We start from the raw sequence: 5,683 nt of genomic DNA, 5'->3' as shown, positions 1-5,683 counted from the left end.
ACTTAATAAAGCTTAATTCATATTTGGCTCAAAAGTTGTAGTTGGGAAGCCGGGCGTGGTGGCGCACGCCTTTAATCCCAGCACTCGGGAGGCAGAGGCAGGCGGATTTCTGAGTTCGAGGCCAGCCTGGTCTACAAAGTGAGTGCCAGGACAGCCAGGGCTACACAGAGAAACCCTGTCTCGAAAAACCAAAAAAAAAAAAAAAAAAGTTGTAGTGGGTTTTTACTTCTGCCCAATGGAATAGATAACATGTGTGGGGGCTGTTGAGACTCGGACTCTGGACAAACAGCTGAGGTGCAAGTTTTGCATACCAAATTGGACCTAGCCTCCAGGTTCTCCCAGCATCCCTCAGTCCCTGCCAATGCCCTCTACCCTGAACCCTCCTGCCCAGGCTCTGGGCTTCCTGTTCCCCAGAGGTTCTTCAATCTATAATCCAGAAGCTTTGGCTCTCTCTCTCCTCTCTCCTCTCTCTACATTTCCTCCCATCTATTTTTCTCTCTGCTCCCTCCCACTCTTCTGTCTTCCCATCTACATGGTGACATCACTGACTCCTCCTGTGATGTCCAAGAGCTCCCTCCCCTTCTCCTCCAGTAAACTTGCCTTAAACTTTAGTTTGGCCTGAATTGTCTCATTACACTGGTGGAGCTAACTTCACAGGGGCAACATGAGGCAGTCTAAGGCATCTCATGACAGGAAGTAAACACAATTAGTAAAAAGCGTAACGGCATAGTGTTTTGTTTTTTCCTATAACCCTACTAAATCTCCCCAAAGTGGCCTTTTTGGACTTTAAACGATCGATAGCTACAGTATGGAAAACTTCTTTTTTACTCAGGACTTGTCAAGTTCCGCTGATGGCACTTCTGGAGGTACAATGGTTCTTCAATGACCCATAACTAGGACTCTTAGAAACAAAGTGTGGGCTGTGAACCTTTCCTAGCTTTAAACATGGGGGTTTCTGACAACAAATGCGCACTTCTGTGCAGAGAGTTCAAGATCCTTTGGTCCAGTAAGCACCCTGGGGTGCTGCTGCCCCTGAGGGTGCTGGGGTCTGGACACTGGTGACTTGCCCAAGGCTGTTGGATATGCTATGTTTGGCGGAAAGCACATCTGTCCATGTGGTTTTGGGGGAGCCACCTCGCAGGGTGTGGTGTTGTTGGGTGTTTATTACCCCTGGCTGTAACACCAGATGAACATTGTTGTTTTAGTAGGACTGGTGCTTTCCTGTTCTTTTTTTTTTTTTTTTTTTTTTTTTTTTTTTTGGTTTTTTTCGAGACAGGGTTTCTCTGTATAGCCCTGGCTGTCCTGGAACTCACTTTGTAGACCAGGCTGGCCTCGAACTCAGAAATCCACCTGCCTCTGCCTCCCGAGTGCTGGGATTAAAGGCGTGCGCCACCACGCCCGGCTTGCTTTCCTGTTCTTATTCACCCTTGTCTTTTTCTTTCTCCCCATCTAGAGTATGTGAGCCCTTCTGCATGATCTGCATCCCAGCTTTCACGCTCAGCAGGGGTCCAGATTTGGTCTCCAGCTTCCCCTTCAGCCAGAAGTTCAGAGCAGAGAGAGAAAGTAGACTGAACATGACCAGCAGCTGGACGTGGCTAGGGCTATCTTCAGTAGAAGGGAGAGTAGCAGAGCATAAAGACTAGGGGAAACATGGTGGTAATCAGGAGCAGAAGCCTAGAGAAGGCAAGGTTGGGAGGAGAGTGAGTAGCTGTGGGGAGGAAGAGGGAGGAAGCTGGTGGGGGCTGGGAAATGTATAACTAAGGGAGCCGGGAGGCTAGCATGGACCTCTATGGACTGGTAGATGACATACATGAGTATATGCTAATTGGAGAGCCAGATATCCATTTTGCCAGAAGTAAGGGAAATGACTCCTCTGGCAGGCAGAAATGGCTTTAAAAGTTCCGGAGGAATTCTGGCTTTTATCCAGTTGCCAGAAACTCTTATAGTCTAACTTGAGCTTATTTCTGGTTTACACGGCCTTTTGGAGTTTGGGGAATTGACAATGCTTTCAAGTTTCATTCTGACTCCATTTTTAAATTCTTTTGTTTAAGAGACTAAGCCTATGAAAAGGCACTGTATCTCCCAGTGACAAAACCCATACAAACTCCTTAGCCATTAGGCACAAATGAAAGGCACAAGGAGACATTACTTCACACTTGCTAAGATAGAGATAATAAAATTCAGATGACATTGTGTTGGAAAGGATATGGAAACTGGAACCCTCTGGTGCTGCTCAGAGGAATGTGAAATGGGGTAGCCATGTTGAAAAGCCTTAGCCAACTTGATCCTGCTAGACAGTTTAGCTCAGGGAGGGCCCCTCATCCCCAAAACAGGACATAAAGAACAATAGATGGTGGTGATTGCTTCCGCTAGCCAGTTTAGTTCAAACTGGATCAGTTCAAATTTAAATCAGGGACTTCCTTCTGTAGGTCTAAAAGAAACTGGACAAAAGGCTAAGTGTGGTGCCTATTAGCATACCAAATACCAAAGCACAAACTGGCCTCCAGGTTCTCAGGATCTCAAATGATCTGTTACAGAGTTCTTGCTGACATCCAGGCTGGCTCCTGGCTCTTTTCACCCTGATCCCTACCCTAAACTCTTTCCTACAGAACCCTTACATTTCCTGTGTGCCTTTTGGTGTTCTCTCTCTCTCTCTCTTTCTCTCTCCTTTGCCCATACTCTTTTGTATTCCTTTCTTGCTCTCCCCGTATCTTAGAGTTTATTGCTATGATAAAACACCATGACCAAAGCAACTTGGCTCACAACCCTCTGTAATCCTCTGTAATTCCAGTTCTAGGGGATTCTTATGCCATGCAGGGAAAACATACACATAAATCTCAGAACGAACGAACAGGAAAGAAATGTCACTGGAAGTTTTTGTCTATCTTTTTAAATTATGACAATGATGGTATTTATATAAAAGATCTTATACAAACCCACTTTCACACCTCCTGAGTCTATAGCCAGGAGTGTATTTATAATAACTAGGTTGGAGAATTACTAAAAAGAAGGCCCTACTTTTCTCTAGTCTCAAACCAACTGCAGTTTCAGAGTTATCAGGGAAACTGGAGCCCCTTCTTTGGCTTCTTAGTCTCATTAATAAAACAAGATTAAAAAAAAAAAAAAAGGCCTGATGTTGCATGTCTTTAATCCCAACACTTGGTAGGAAGTGGCATCTGGATCTCTATGAATTCCAGGGTAGGCTGGTCTACATAGTGGAACTCTGTATGAAAATAAATAAATAGAACATTTTTATTAGAGTTTGAGAAAGAAAAAAAAAAAGCAACAGTACAGACAAGCTGTAAGTTTCAGCAGCTTCCAGAAGAAGGGAGATGGAAAAGAGAAAGAAAAGAAAGCCAGGCCTTTTGAGTTACATGTGGAGGTTAGACACAGAGCCAAAGCTGGGGAGAAGTGGGGGCAGGGAAGTGTACTGCTTCTGTGGAAAAAAAAAAAAAAAGCCCAGAACATCATGGGAAATATGCCCAGGCTTTGGCAAGTATCTGGGGAAAAAAAAGAAAGAAAGAAAGAAAGAAAGAAAGAAAGAAAGAAAGAAAGAAAGAAAGAAAGAAAGAGAGAAAGAGAGAAAGAAAGAGAAAAAGGTGTAGAAAACGAGGACATGACAGCTCCAAAGAGATGGTTAAAAAAGAAGGCTTTCAGCCGGGCGTGGTGGCGCACGCCTCTAATCCCAGCACTCGGGAGGCAGAGGCAGGCTGATTTCTGAGTTCGAGGCCAGCCTGGTCTACAAAGTGAGTTCCAGGACAGCCAGGGCTATACAGAGAAACCCTGTCTCGAAAAAACCAAAAAAAAAAAAAAAAAAAGAAGGCTTTCATTGTAGATTTGAGGAACAGTACAGCCAGAGGCACTGTAAAGAGTCCGAGCAGGGAGAGAAAGCAGTAAACATGAAAAAAAGGGTAGGTTGTGAGTGAATGTGGGTGCTGAGAACTAAACCACGGTCCTCTGGAATTGCAGCAAGTATTCTCAACCACTGAGGCATCTTTCAACCCCTTGTTTTGTTTTAGTTGAACTGTTTAACTTGGCATTTTTCTTTTTTCTTGTATCAGCTCTTGCCCCTGGGTTCCTGCTCTGCTGGAGTCTTGCCCTGACTTCCTTTGCTGATGGCCTGTGATATGGAAGCCAAGTTGCCTTTGTCATGGTGTTTTGCCCATATTGTCTGTGCACTATTGCATGCCTGGTACCCAAAGAGGTCAGAAGAGGCCCTGGAACTGGAGTTATAGACCACTGAGAACTGCCACACGGGTGCTGGGAACCGAACCCAGGTCCTCTGGAAGAGTAGCTGAAGCTCTTTAGCCGCTGAGAGATATCTCTCCAGTCCTGCTTGTTGTTTAGGAGACAGGGATTCAAACTCCCTCTGAAGGTGACTATGACCTTGAACTTCTGGTCCTCCTGCCTCTCCCTTGCAAATGCTGGGATTATTGGTCCCAGGACTTCACGCATGTGAGCCAAGTATTCTATCAGTTGAGCTGCAGCCCAGTCCATCCAATGAGTTTCAATAAATAAAATATATAATATACATGCAATATAATTTAATTCAACCAAAAAAAAAGGGGAGATGAAGTACTGAAATTTGCTGCAAAGTAAAAATATTGTACAATATTATAGAAACCTATTGTAAAGGTCATATATGATTACATTTATATTACATGTAGAAAATAAACTGGGTGTGGTAGGACATACCTTTAATCCCAGGCAGGACTCAGGAGGCAGAAGCAGGCTGTGAATTCAAGGTTAGACTGTTCTACATAGTGATATCCTATTTCAAAAATCCCAGATAGCAAACCTTTACAGACGCAAAGCCTGAAAAGTGTTGGTTAAAGCTGGAAGGATTGGGAGTCATAACTAAAAGCAATCTTTTCACGAGTGGTGAAAATGTTCTTAAGCTAATGTTTGCCCCAATTGTGAATATACTAAAAGCCACTAAAGGAATAGTTCCAATGGGTGAATTATACAACATGTGTCACAGAACAATCATACAAGCCAGGGATTGTTCAGCACACCCTGCTATATTTGGAACAGCTGAGAGATGGCCAAGCTTCAGAAACATCTAGGCTCACTGGGTTTCAAGCTACTTCCATTTCCTAGTTTACCGGTTTACTCCTTTAACAATCACATACGGCTCTCTCCCCGGAAAAGTGGTGACTTTTCAAAATATATACATATGGCTAAGAATGAATATGTGTGTTGCATAGCGGACGTTCGATAAGCTCTATCGTGCAGGTAGGTATACAAAGGCACGTATACACACACCGTGCCTTCCAGAAGATTCTGGACGAACCAGTCTCAGTGCCCCCGGTCCTTGTCCTCCAGGATTCTCTCTAGGATAGGAGGAACCGCAGAGCAGCTCGCAACATCGTGGACAAAAGTCCCGCCCCTACGAACCAGATTTGAGGAAACTATGAGAGGAGGACCCAATGATTGAGTCTTTAGGTAATTGTGGGTCCCAGATCAGCTCGGAACACAGTAAGCGGCACCGCCCTCGGACAAGCCCAGAGAACAATGCATCCAGCCCTGCCCACAGCGACCGAGCCGCGCCCAGGCGGTAGCCAGCCTGCTGGGAAATGTAGTTTCTGAAGCACAGCTCCCGCAACCGCCCGCCACCCCGGAGCTCCGCAAAACTACAAATCCCGTCACGCCCCGCGACGCCCTCTCGCCAGCTTTTGCCGGA

Source organism: Mus caroli, unplaced genomic scaffold (assembly GCF_978045245.1).
Source record: "Mus caroli unplaced genomic scaffold, Mus_caroli_1 scaffold_6, whole genome shotgun sequence".
NCBI classification, from domain to species: Eukaryota; Metazoa; Chordata; class Mammalia; order Rodentia; family Muridae; genus Mus; species Mus caroli.
The sequence above is the reverse complement of the archived record's forward strand: the minus strand, read 5'-3'. Positions refer to the sequence as shown.